This window comes from Protopterus annectens, chromosome 8.part1 (genome assembly GCF_019279795.1).
Source record: "Protopterus annectens isolate FY-2018-M chromosome 8.part1, PAN1.0, whole genome shotgun sequence".
In the NCBI taxonomy this organism is placed as follows: Eukaryota; Metazoa; Chordata; order Ceratodontiformes; family Protopteridae; genus Protopterus; species Protopterus annectens.
In genome coordinates, this window is record NC_056742.1 from 484,551,210 (window position 1) to 484,565,155 (window position 13,946).

Sequence of the window (13,946 nt, forward strand, 5' to 3'; positions counted from 1 at the left end):
ACAAAATGCAGCAGCTACTTTGCCCTCTTTCCCCCTCTCGGCGAGTCACCGAGAGACGCTTTGATTCATGATTGGCCCACGGGTCTCCTTTATGCTTATCCTCCAATTCCCCTGATCCCCCTTGTTCTAAGGAAAGCTATTCAGCTGAGAAGCAAAGTGGTCCTCATTGCCCTTTCTGGCCTCGTCAAGTGTGGTTTCCCTTCCTTCGACCTCATCTGTTACAACCCCCTTGGATCCATTCACACGTCAGGACCTCATATCTCACCCACAAGGGCTGACACCCGCAAATCTTTTCACTCAAGCTGACAGCTTGGTTTCTCCACTTCCGTTAGTTGCCAGGCAGGAAACCCTCTCTTCACCCATACGTGATATTATCTTGGCCTCTCATAAACCATCCACCAGGAAACTTTACAGGGACAAATGGAAAAGATTCTCTATTTGGTCACATAATCAGAAGCTAGACCTGTTCTCAGCCCCCGTAGCCACTAATCTTCATTGTCTGGCTGAACTGTTCGACAATAGGGCCTCAGCTTCCACCATTCGAGTCCATCTAGCAGCTGTTTCCAACTTCCATAACAGATCAGATGGAGTCCCACTTGTTTCCTCTCGCCTTTGCAAGACTTTCCTCAAGGGTATTTTCCACAGTAGGCCTCCCATCAGGCAGCTGGTGGAGGCATGGAATCTGTCCTGGGTTTTTCAGTCTCTTTCTCTGCCCCCTTTTGAGCCGGCTGCGACATGTGATCTAAAATTCCTGTTATGTAAATCCTTATTTCTGGTGGCTATAACCTCAGCCAGGCAAATTTCTGAATTACAAGCATTATTTATCAAGAGCCCTTACCTGATCTTTCATAAGGACAGAGTATCACTTCGTACTAACCCATACTTTTTCCCCAAAGTGGTTTCTGACTTTTCGATTAACCAGTGCATTGAGCTCCCTGTGTTTTTTCCAAATTACTCTAACAAGGGAGAGTACTGCCTACATTCCTTGGATGTTCATAGACAATTACGTTTCTATCTGTACAGAGCTAAATCCTTTCGCAAGTCTGACTAGCTTTTCATCTCCTTTGCGGGTCCCAGAATGGAAGGCGCAGTATCGAAAGTTACTTTGTCTAAGTGGCTCAGGGATTGCATTGCCTTCACATATTTACTGACGGAGGGATCTAAGCCCGACCAAAATAAAGCTCACTCAACTAGGACTATTGCAGCATCTGTTGCCTTCCACTCTAGGTACTCCATGGATGACATTTGTGCAGCTGCCATTTGAGCTAAGCCCCACACCTTTATCAGGCATTACAAATTGGATCTGTTCTCCAAGGGAAGAGTGGCCTTTGGTTCAGTGGATGTTCTTCGTGTTTCACTGTTGCAGTCATTACATTTGGGTTATCCTACTGGCAGGTTGCCCTCAGTTGGCCCGAATTCCAAAGTCTTGGGTCCTGCGTCAGTTGCTGTCGCCTCTTCCCTGACATCGGGTAGTCAGGGGGTATAAAAGATGCAGCCGATGCCATTTTATCCAGTCTTTCTTGCCGCGCGGTGCCCGAAGCAGAAGCAGTTTGCAAGTGCCGGTCGGCCGACTCCTGAGATTTTCGTGTTCGAGTTTCAGACTCGAAGTCTTCATTAAAAGCTAAGTACCCCGTTGGGGAAACTTTTCTCTTGCTCCAGACCGACATCAGAAAAAGTTAATAATTGTATATCTTGTGGGAAGCAAATACCTCATAAGGACTTTCATTCTTACTGTATCCCTTGCTTAGGCCCTGACCACAATGTTGCTAGTTGTCGGTTTTGTGCTAGAATTAACCAACGCACTATTAAGCATCAGTACTTTTTTGCATTAAGCTATTGTGGGCGAAGATTTAATTATACAGTGTCATCAGATAGCCATCCGACTACCGGAGTTCACAGAAAACACAAAGAAAAGGACAGGCAACCGAGGTCCAAAACCGACGATGAAGCTTCTCCTAAGCAAGTCGCCGGTTCTCAGTGAGGTGCTTTCGCAGCCCCTGATGCTAGCTAGCTTAGAGTCGCAAGCCCCTACCGACTCCTACGTGGAGTCGGCCTGACCGCTGGAGACTCAAGGTATTGGAGCCTCTGAGACTATTCCCTCAGATGGGTCTGGAGCCGCTGAGCAGGCATCTGCTTCTGAGGGTGTATTCAGACCTAAACAATTATATGTTAAACCGACTTCAAAGACTAAGACACCTTTAAAGGCAAAAAAACAAGTTCACCAGTGTCAAGGACAGGCCTCCATGCCCAAAAAACAGATGCTCAAAATGGCCGAAGACTTAATTACCTTGATCAGGGGTTCCCATCCCCCTTCTGATAAGAGGCCTAGGCAAGAGACAGACTATGAATCTTCAGATCAGGTTTCCATTTCTTCTGATTCCTCATCTGATCAGGAATGTTCTCTTCCCCCCCATGAAGATTCTGATGCTGAAGAATCAATTCCTTCAGCTTCTCCTCCTGAGGACTACTCTTTTGGGGAAACCTTGCATACCATGAGGGAGCACTTTCACTGGGAGAGCCTAGACTTTTCAGAATCTAAGAAAAGGCTCAGAGATTTCTTTTACTACCTCAACACAGGCCACTAGCTATCCCACCTGTGTTGGACATTGTAGATGGTGTTCTCAGACTCTATTCTGACCCCTGACACTCTACCTCCAGCTCCTGTTAAGCCGGACAGATACTACAGGGTCCCTGACTCTCGTAAATTCCTTTTCAAAAACCCTTCTGCAGACCCAGAAACTATTTTTCAGGGTCCAAAGGGGGTCAAGGCTTCTACTGCAAAAAATCCTACCCCCTTTGACAGGGATTCCAGGGCTCTGGATAGATGGGTAAAAAGGTTTACACATCTAATACTTTGGCTATAAGGGCTTTAAATTGCCAGTTTCATATGCTCAAGTATCAGCAATATATCATGACACTGCTTAAACAGAAAATGATGGCAAATTCTGAATGTGCAGAAAACAAAGAAATGCAGGATTTGTTGCATGCAGCTGAACAAGTTGGAAAGCATACTTTGCAATGTGGGTTTGATTCTCTGGAGGCCTCCTGCAGGGCCGCTGTTATGGGTTCTGTCATTAGGAGGCATGCTTGGTTAAAGGAACAAAATCTGCCAGGTCATGTTAAAGCAAAATTATTAGATGCTCCTTTACAACATGATACCTTGTTTGGTGTTAAGGCAGAAGAGGTGTTAAAGGAAATGGAGGACAAAGCTAAATCTATGCAAACAGTCAAGGATTTCTTACAGGTACAGCCACCTAGATTTAGCAGACACTGCCCTACAAAGAACTGGTCCTTTCCAGTCTCAGACAGACCTCAAAGGGGCAGATCCAGAAGCCCTAGAGGCAGATCACAGCCGCAAGTATCCTACAGGTCTAAACAGTGGAGTGCTCCTACCTCCAAAGGTGGAGAGGACAAATCACAATCATACAGGAAACAGTCCCAATGACTTCCCCCTGCCTGCGCCAAGCACTTATCTTCTGACAGCACCCTTAGGGGGGAAAACTAGCACTTTTTTCTCAAAATTGGCACATTATAACCCAGGACAAATGGGTTCTAGACATAGTGTCACAAGGTTACAAGTTTCATTTCCATACTCTGCCAAGTGCAAACGGTTGGCCAGACCTGCCAAAAAATCAATGGGCAGAGGCTCAAAAACAAGTCGCAGCTCTCATGGACATGAGGGCTATTCAACAAGTACCATAGCAAGAGCAGGGACAAGGATTTTACTTGACTGTTCTTGGTACCCAGAAAGGACAAAGCATGGAGACCAATACTGGACCTATCTATTCTAAACACTTTCCTGGATATACCAGAATTCAAGATGTTGACCTTACAGCAGCTTCTGCCCATGCTGGGCAGCAAGGCTTGGCTTGTGACTTTAGACCTAAAAGAGGCATACCTGCATGTCCCAATCAGACAATCATGCAGAAGATACCTCAGGTTCAAGGCTGGCTTAATGCATTACCAATTCTCTGCGCTGCCCTTTGGCTTATCTACTGCGCCCAGGGTCTTCACAATGTGCCTGGCACCAGTAATTGCTTACTGCAGACAGAGGAATACAGATATATCCTTACTTGGACGACTGCCTCATACAAGCAGAGAACAAGAACATTCTACTACAGCATCTGACTTTTGTAATAAAACTCTTAACAGGCCAAGGGTACACAGTCAACAAAAATAAATCAAAACTAGTACCCTCTCAAGAGGTAATAGTCCTGGGTGCAAGCTTAAATACAACTGCCCAGATGGCTTATCTCACTCCAGACAAACAAAGGCAACTGGCTACCTATTTCAAGGAAATGGCAACAAAGGCCCAGTTAACTGCAAGAAAATTTCTGCAGGCTTTGGGCTTCATGGCATCTTGCATCTTACTAATTCCATACGCTAGACTGCATATGAGGAAAATTCAGTGGTACCTAAAAAGTGTCTGGACACAACATTGCCACAGCCTGGAAACAATGGTTACTCTAATTCCCTGCCTGCAACAGGAATTTCGATGGTGGGCCAAGGCTTGTCACCAAAACAAGGGACAGCCGTTCTCACTACCCCCAGCCAGGCAGAGCCTAACGACGGATGCATCAGATTATGCCTGGGGGGCGCACATGGCAGGAAGAGGCATTCACAAACCAAAAGCATCTACATATCAATCAAAAAGAGATGCTAGCTGTTCAAAATGCCCTGACAGCCTTCAAGGACCTACTTCATCAGGGACAACTACTGATAAAGACGGACAACACCACGGTCATGTGGTACATAAACAAGCAGGGGGGCACTCCTCCTTACCCCCTTTGCAGACTAGCCATGGCTTTATGGGACACAGCATTGACTTACTAAGTTCATCTGCAGGCACAGTTCCTGCCAGGAAAGGAAAATACTCTGGCAGACAAACTAAGCAGAAACCTCATGGATCCCCATGAGTGGCACCTGGATCCACAAGTCTTCAGCATGATAACAAGGAAATGGGGACGCCCGGACATAGATCTATTTGCCTCCCCTCAAAACAATCAACTAAAAAGATTCTGCACAAGGACTTAGCACAGACAAGCTTGGAAAGTGGACGCCTTATCTTTCAACTGGACAAACCTATCAGTATATGCCTTTCCTCCACTTCCTCTCCTCCCCAAGGTACTCCTAAAGGTCAGGCAGGAGAAACCAAAAATGATTCTGATTACCCCAGACTGGCCACACCAGTACTGGTATCCGATCTTAAGGAACTTGTCCCAATGCCCAGCCTGGACCTTACCTCAAATACCTCATCTACTGTCCCAGCAAAACAATCAGATTCTGCACAGCCAACTCAGGTCCTTAAACCTGGCAGCATGGCGGATAATGTAGCCATACAAACCACACCTCTCAGTAAAGTTGTGATGGATGTCATTTTAGAAGCCAGAAGGCCTAGTACTAGAAAATCCTATGCTGGGAAATGGAAGAGATTTTGCACTAGGAACCAAGCACAAGGAACTGATACAGCTGTCCCAAATATTCCTCAGATTTTGCAATATTTAACTGAGATGCTGGACAAAGGCCTATCTTTTTCATCAATTAAAATCCATGCCTCTGCCATTTTGGCTCATTACAGTACAGAGCCACCACTCTTGTATCATCCTTTATTAAGGCAGTACCTCAGAGGAGCCAAAAACTTAAAGCCTCCAAGGAGAATGCCAATACCTGCACGGGACCTCAATTATGTCTTGGACAAGCTCACCTTACCGCCTTTAGAGCCATCTGCAAATGCGGACATAAAGTTCTTATCTTGGAAAACAGCTCTGCTGCTAGCAATAACTTCTGCAAGACGAGTTTCGGAGCTACAGGCTCTAATGGTTGTGGAACCCTTTATCATTTTCTATCCAGACAGGGTCTCTCTGAGAGCAATCCCTACATTTATGCCTAAGGTGGTATCCAGTGTTGCCCTTAACCAAACAATTCATTTGCCAACCTTTTATCCAAATCCACAGAACAAGGGGGAGAAAATTCTGCATTCTTTGGACGTACACAGACAACTTAGATTCTATTTGGAGAAAACTAAAGATCTGAAGTAGGGAGTTCATTTGTCAGCAACCTGTGGGTCTTGGATCCGATATCGGATCCGAGCCGGCAACTAGTTTCAAGCTAATGGATCCGAGCTCCTAGCTCCTCCCCTCACCCATAATCCCCTGCTAACCCTCCATGACCTCAGATCTAGTTTGCCGCGCTTGTGGATAGCTGGATTCCTGTGAGCTCGTATAGTGCTAGGCAGTTAAGCCTTATTTTCTGTCACTTTCAAAAATTTTTCACTAAAATTTTTAAGTGTGTAAGTGTTAGGTTCCCTTTATAGTAAAAATATTTTATTTTAAGTAGTTTCCCTCCCTTCGCTGGTCGTTAGAGTGTGTGTGTGTTGGTGGTGTGTTTTTTGGGGCCTGTGTGTGTGTGTTACTTATTTTTCTTTAAGTATGGCTGAGGCCCCAAAAGCCATCTTTTCTAAATGTACCGAGTGTGGCCATAAGCTCTCCCCGGCTGATGGCCACACTTGATGCGTTCGGTGCCTTGGGGTTGAACACCTCTCCTCAGGCTGTACCATTTGTGCAGCGTTCAACCCCAGGGCACTGAAAGAGCGGAGGTCGAAGCAGGTCTTGGCGGGACTTCTACCCCCGGACTCAGCTCCGGCCTCCGCTACTCCTGTGGCTCCACCACAGCCTGTGGTTGCTGCCATTCCTGCCCCCCTTCCTCCGTCCGGGACTCAAACTCCCGCTAAAGTGTCAGAGGACAGGGAGGCCAGGAGGGAGAAACGGAGGGAGAAGCACCACAAGCGGCGGGCCGAGACCTCCGTTTCGGCCCCGCCAGCTAAGCGGGCTTCTCCCTCCACTGCTTCTAGGTCTCCTCCTCCTCCTCGGCTTCGATCCCCTTGTTTCTCCCCGGGGCCCGAGGGGGAGGAGGCCCGATCTCCATCGAGGCGGCATTTCAGGCCTGCCTCGGTGACCTCTTCGAGATCTACATTTAGTATGTCCGATGCAGACTTGGACCGGATGATGCGAAGGTTCATCCAGGCCCAGCTGCAGATGGGAGTGCTGTTGCCTCCCCCCCCCTTCAGGGGGGAGCTCGACACCCTTTTTCCATCCTATTGCTCCTTCTCCGACCCACTATCTGGGTTCGGAGTGTTCGGAGCCAAGCAGCGTTGGAGCCGGGGGTGGGTCGGCGCCGACAGTACTAGGTACTTCGGATCCGACCCTGCCCTCGAGCCTGTCGGATCCGACCTCTCGGAGCCGTGGCCCGAGCTTCGGATCCGAGGGATTCAGTGTGCCTTCGGCTCCGTCCAGGTCGGAGCGCACTGATCCTTCAGATCCAATGGTCTCAGCGCCGGTTCCGATCCCTTCATCGGATCCGAGTGGGAGCCAACTTTCGGATCCAAGAGAGAGTGGTTCTCCCTCGGCCTTCGATGTTGTGGAGAGGGCTCTGTTGAGAGCATCTGGACCCCCGGTCCTTGTCTCGGCTTCTCCCTGCACTCCCTCTCTGCTGGGCCAGGCTTCCATCACCCGGCCAAAGGGACAGCCTGCTTCAATGTCACAGATGGTTCCATTGGAACAAGATGTTGCTGGCGAGGCCTCCTCGGACAGCCCCCCTGAGGAAGTGCCCCGCAAGCATAAGTGCAAGAGGAGGCACGTGGACTCCCCTGAGTCTAACCGAGGACACGGACTTGGAGGAAGGGGAAGGCTCCCCAAGATCGCCCCCTGAGGATGTCTCCTTTGGAGACATCATGGAGATGCTAAGGATCAGAGGTGGGTGGTCTGCCCCCAAGTCTTCCTTCGACGAGTCCGTGTTTCTGGAGGCATTCGAAGCAGGCCCGTCTACCTCTTGGGTGTCCCCTCCAGCCGACCCCCTGGTGGACCTCATTACCACCAGGGCGTGGAAGGATCCGGACACCGTGGAGCCAATACCAAAACGCCCGGACAAAATACTTAGCCCCCCCCTCGGACCGATCACACTGGAGTAAGGGCTCCCCCGTAGATGCCATGTTGACGGCGGCAGCCACAAAGAGGGAATTGGCTCAGGAGAGCCCCTCAGTCCATCCACCGAGCAAGGAGTCCCGCTCGATGGACCACTTAGGGAAGCGAGTTTTTAGTTCAGCGACCTTCTCGGTAAGGTCTCTGAACTATATGGCACATGTCATCAGGATGCAGCGGGATCTTATCAAAGAATACGCTGCCTCCCCTCCTGAGTCCATGTCGGCGGATGACAAGCAGTTGTACTCCACCCGAATGGCCACTCTGAGATCAATTTCAAATACTTCTATGCAGCTATTGTCCCATGCCACAGAGGGAGCCGCTAGGGCTAGCGGAGCAGGCCTAGTCATGAGACGTCAGGCCTGGCTCCGTCATTGTGACTTTGCTGAGCCTTTTAAAGCGTCCTTTGCGAACGCCCCTTTCGATGGTTCTGCCCTGTTTGGCAAAACGGTTCGCGAGACACTGGTCCAGAGCGAGAAGGACGGGAAGACGTCTGCCGTCGGAGTCCGCTTCTCTGCTCCCAGCGGTCCTTTTCGAAGAACCAAAAGGGTCAGAAGAAGATGTGGTTCCGGAAATCGCAACATTCTCAACCCGCTCCGGACAACCAGTCCTACCGTGGCAGAGGAGGACAGGGAGGACGCCACCCCAGGGGCACAGGGGCTCCGAGAAACTTTGGGTCCAGAGAACCTTTCTCTGAGCGGCCCGCGCAGCAGCCCTGAAGGGTTGCCCGGCTGCTCCACTCTGGAGGCAGTCGGGGGGCGGTTCTCGGAACACCTAGCGGCATGGGAGTCCATCACGACAGACCGCTGGGTGCTTCGCATTATATCCAGAGGGTACAAAATACCATTACTCCATGTCCCCAAATTCAAAAACCTCCCCGATGTACCACCCGATCAGAGGGAGGCCACAGCCGCAGAAATTCAGCAGCTGCTAAGAAAAAGAGCCATCCAGCCCATCCCCCAAGACCAGCTCAGATTAGGGTTCTACTCCATGTTCTTTTTGGTGCCAAAAAAGACGGGAGGCTTGAGACCGATTCTAGACCTTTCCCGCTTGAACCTTTCAGTAACCAAGGAAAAATTCCGAATGGTCACTCTTCAATCTATTCTCCCCCTTCTAAGGGGGAACAATTGGATGTGCTCTATAGACCTCAAGGATGCGTACTACCACATTCTAATGGACAGACGATCCAGGAGGTTCCTCCGCTTCCGGCTGGGAGCCAGTCACTACCAGTTCAGAGTCCTTCCCTTTGGCCTCACCACAGCCCCCAGGGTGTTCACCAAGGTATTAGCAGTGATTGCGGCCCACCTGAGACTCCAGGGAATACAGGTCTTTCCGTACCTGGACGACTGGCTCCTGACCGCCCCAACAAGGCATCTCCTTTGCTCAGCCAGAGACTTCTTTCTCCGCCTGGCCCCACAGTTAGGCATCACCATCAATGCCGACAAATCCCTTATGGCCCCAACACAAGTCATAGAATTCATAGGAGCCAGAATAGACACCAGAGGGCCACGAGCCTTTCTAACTTCCGAGAGAATCCGGAATTTGCAACTCCATGTGCGGGCTATCCTCCAATCAGAGACTTCACCAGCGGAATTGGTCCTGAGGGCACTAGGCTCCATGGCAGCAACGATTACGCTCCTTCCATGCGCCCGTCTGAACATGCGGGTAGTGCAGTGGACACTTCTAGTGCAATGGTCTTTTCTATCCCTTCCTCTTTACCACCCCATTGCTATCAGCAAGGCTTGCAGGAGGGCTCTATTATGGTGGCTCCAAGCCTCGGACCTCCATACGGGCCGTCTCTTCTGCACCTCTCCCCCTCTCGCCACAGTGACCACGTACGCCTCCCGCCTCGGGTGGGGGGGGGCATTATTCAGGCAGAACGGTCCAAGGCACGTGGAACGACACAGAGACCTCCCTGCATATCAACGTTCTAGAGATGAGAGCGGTGCTATTCACGTTGCAAGCACTTCAGGATCTCCTCCCCATAGGAACGATTGCAATTCAGTCGGACAACATGTCAGTTGTCTGGTACATCAACAAACAGAGGGGAACCACATCTTACCCTCTATGCCGTGAAGCCATGAGAGTGTGGGAATGGGCGATCTCCACCAACCGCTTTCTGATTGCAACGCACATTCCGGGACGGACCAACATCCTAGCGGACAAACTCAGTCGCACCCTTCTTACCCCGTACGAGTGGTCTCTCAATCCACTAGTAGCAAAGCAGATATTCGCAATATGGGGGCAACCCTGCTGCGATCTTTTTGCATCTCCATCAAACACCAAATGCGGCAATTTCTTCGCTCTTATCCCCCCTCCAGGGGAAACTCCAAGAGACGCTCTGGTGCATGCTTGGCCACCCGGTCTACTTTATGCCTATCCTCCTCTACCCCTGATGCTGCAACTCTTACAGAAAGCCTCGCGGTTGGGAAGCAGGATGATCCTCATTGCCCCATTCTGGCCTCGGCAAATTTGGTTCCCTTACCTGTGGTGTCACCTTGTGAATCCTCCTTGGATTCTAGATCCCAGTCCGGATCTCATCTCCCATCCGTCGAACTTACCGACCCCAAACCTGGACAGTCTGAAACTGACAGCTTGGTTGCTTCTGTTCCACTCCTAGTTAGGACTCCAGGTATCTCTTCACCAGTCAAAGCCATCCTTATGGCAGCGCATAAGCCCTCCACCAGGAAAGTGTACCGCAGTAAATGGAAACGTTTCTCCATCTGGGCGGAGCATCATGATCTAGATCCCTTTACGGCTCCTCTTCCATCCATATTAGACTTCCTAACCGAACTCTTTCAGGAAGGTGCTAGTTGTTCAACTGTCAAAGTGCAATTGGCGGCCATCTCACATTACCATGTGGGACATGATACAGGGCCTTTGATGTCGGCCAAGTTATGTAAAACCTTTCTCAAGGGCACCTTCTTACTTAGACCCCCTATAAAAGAAGCCGTACCACCATGGGATCTTTCACTAGTTCTTCAAGCCTTGACTGCTCCACCTTTTGAACCCGCTTCTTCAGTAGATCTCAAATTCTTGTCTTGGAAAACAGCATTCCTTGTAGCCATCACTTCAGCAAAAAGAGTTTCAGAGCTTCAAGCTCTTTCTGTGAAGCCTCCTTATTTGATCTTTCACCCAGAGACAGAGTGTACCTCAGGATCAATCCCTCTTTTCTTCCCAAGATAGCATCAGAAACCAACATAAATCAATCCATAAATTTACCGTTTTTCTTCCCTAAATATCAGAATAAGGGAGAGTACAAGCTGCACTCATTAGATGTTCATAGGCAGCTTCACTTTTATACTCATAGAACAGCTGGTCATAGACAATCCGACCAGCTGTTCGTTTCCTTTGCCAAATTTAATTTGGGGAAAGCAATTTCAAAAGTATCTCTATCACGCTGGATTTCTCAATGTATCCTATTGGCGTATCAAGCCTCTGGGAGACCCGCACCGGAAGGAGTTCGTGCACATTCCACTGCTCCATCTCTACTTCTGCCTTCAAGTCTAGAGTTCCATTGGATGATATTTGTTCGGCAGCCACTTGGGCTTCATCTCATACCTTTATTAACCACTACAAACTGGACGTAATTTCTAGAGGGAGAGCATCCTTTGGCTCTGCGGTGCTTCGCAATATCCTTCCATGATGGCCACCCAAGGTGCAGGTAGCTGGGGACTCTGTCCCACAGGTTGCTGACAAATGAACTCCCTACTTCAGATTAAGAAGTTATGTACTCACCGTAATGTTCCATCTGAGTAGGTAGCTTCATTTGTCTGCAACCATCCCCCCCTCCTTCCCCCTGGCCTTCTTCGGATCTATATGTAGCTGGATACCCATTTTTTTGGGTATATATTGAGGGGCAAACTCTATCTGAGGTCATGGAGGGTTAGCAGGGGATTATGGGTGAGGGGAGGAGCTAGGAGCTCGGATCCATTAGCTTGAAACAAGTTGCCCGCTCGGATCCGATATCTGATCCAAGACCCACAGGTTGCAGACAAATGAAGCTACCTACTCAGATGGAACTTTATGGTGAGTACATAACTTCTTATTTTCAGAAAGACAGAGCATTTACTAGTGGCATATGCCACAGCATCACAAAGGAATGCTATCTCCAAGCAGACTATTTCAAAGTGGATAGGTCACTGCATTAGTTTCTGCTACTCACAGCATGGCAGACCAGTGCCTAAGGGCATTAGGCCACATTTAACCAGAGCTGCAGCCACTTCTGCAGCCTTTCTCAGGGGAGTATCAACCAAGGACATTTTGGAGGCTGCTACTTGGAGTTCAGTGCATACCTTTGCAAAACATTACAATCTGCCTCTCTACTCTAAATCCGGGGCAGGCTTTGCAACTGCAGCTCTGCAGGGCCTCATAGCCGCTCCTAATGCTGTTTAGCTCCAGCCCCCCAGCCATAGCTTTGGGACTCAACCCAAATGTAATAACTGCAACAGTGAAACACGAAGAACATAGTACAGTTGTGTACACTTACCATAAATGTAGATGTTCGAGTGTATTCACTGTTGCAGTCCAGGTTACCCACCCGCCACCCCCCTTATTTTTACTGGAACATATCTTTACTTCTCTAATCTATGCAACCTAGGTGGTGTATTTGCTTATAGATGAAAGTAAAGCTTATTTTGGTGCATGTATGTTTTATTTACATATTTTTTAGCCTACCTTTTTGGGGGCACCTGACATCTGGGGCAAGAAAAACTAAATAAAATGGCGTCTGTTGCATCTTTTATACCCCTGACGTCAGGGAAGAGGCGACAGCAACCGACGCAGGACCCAAGACTTTGGAATTCGGGCCGACTGAGGGCAACCTGCCAGCAGGATAACCCAAATGTAATGACTGCAACAGTGAATACACTCGAACATCTACATTTATGGTAAGTGTACACAACTGTACTTTCTCAGGAATGTTCTTCCATAAGGGCCACCCAGGTTCTCCAAGTAGCTGGGGACTCGGTCCCGTCAGTGATGAATAGGAAGATGATTAACAACTTCAGATAAAGAACTTATGTCTTACCATAACGTTCCATCTGAGTTGTTGATCTTCTTCCAGTCATCACACCCTCCCACCGACCCCTCCAAAGGTTCCTGGCAGATGATCTGGGCCTTTGTGGTGTCTTAGGGTTTCTGCGCAGAGATGGCCTCTGACTTATTTCTTCTTCTATATGTTGCATGCAAACTCAACCTGAGGTAACTGAAGTAAAGGGCATTGTGGGTAGCAGCTTAGCTCAAGAGTTTTTGGTGCACGCAAGCTTGGTATAAGGCTGACTTGGTTCTGTGGGCTCGGAACCGAACCCATCAGTGATGACTGGAAAAAGATCAACAACTCAGATGGAACGTTATGGTAAGACATAACTTCTTTTTATCTGATATCCTGTTTCACCTGCCTGCCCTTTCAGAAGTACGAACATACGCAGTTCAGTACTGCACAGTGTTGCAACTCATGTATTTGCAGGGGCGTAAGACCCCTGAACCCCCCAACCCCCTGCAAACTATATAGTCCACTGGCAAGATAGCACTACAGTGAGGAAAAGGATTAATTTACCGATCTGCACTGTACCGTAAGCTCTGTTCATTACATCAACCACGTATAAGCGAATGTACAGTAGCCTTTGCTATACAGGACACTCAGAGCTTTTGAAGGTCAGCAATACAGGAATCGGCCAACTTCCATTCGGCATTCTCATTTTCGTCAAACCTTCATTCTTCATTTTGATGGTAAACCAGTCTAAGTAATGTCTTAAACAGCGACAGTAAAACATTCTTGGCTCTACTCACTATCACACTATATAGTTTATGCAATTCACAATAATATCTTCTAATAACCTCTGTTAACTGTGAATCAAAACTAAATCAAGAATCCATGAGAATCCCTGAATCTGTAGTTCTGACAATGCTTTTAATTAAACAGTTATTCAGTGCATATGGGTAACATACTTTATTCTTCCCAAAGTGAGT

The 13,946-nt window shown here is 48.6% G+C and overlaps 1 protein-coding gene across 1 annotated transcript in view; it reads left to right on the top strand.

Moving 5' to 3' along the window:
- Nucleotides 1-13,946, top strand: part of CHD9 (chromodomain helicase DNA binding protein 9) — a 2,842,495-nt gene that overhangs the window by 1,666,222 nt on the left and 1,162,327 nt on the right. The window lies entirely within an intron of this gene.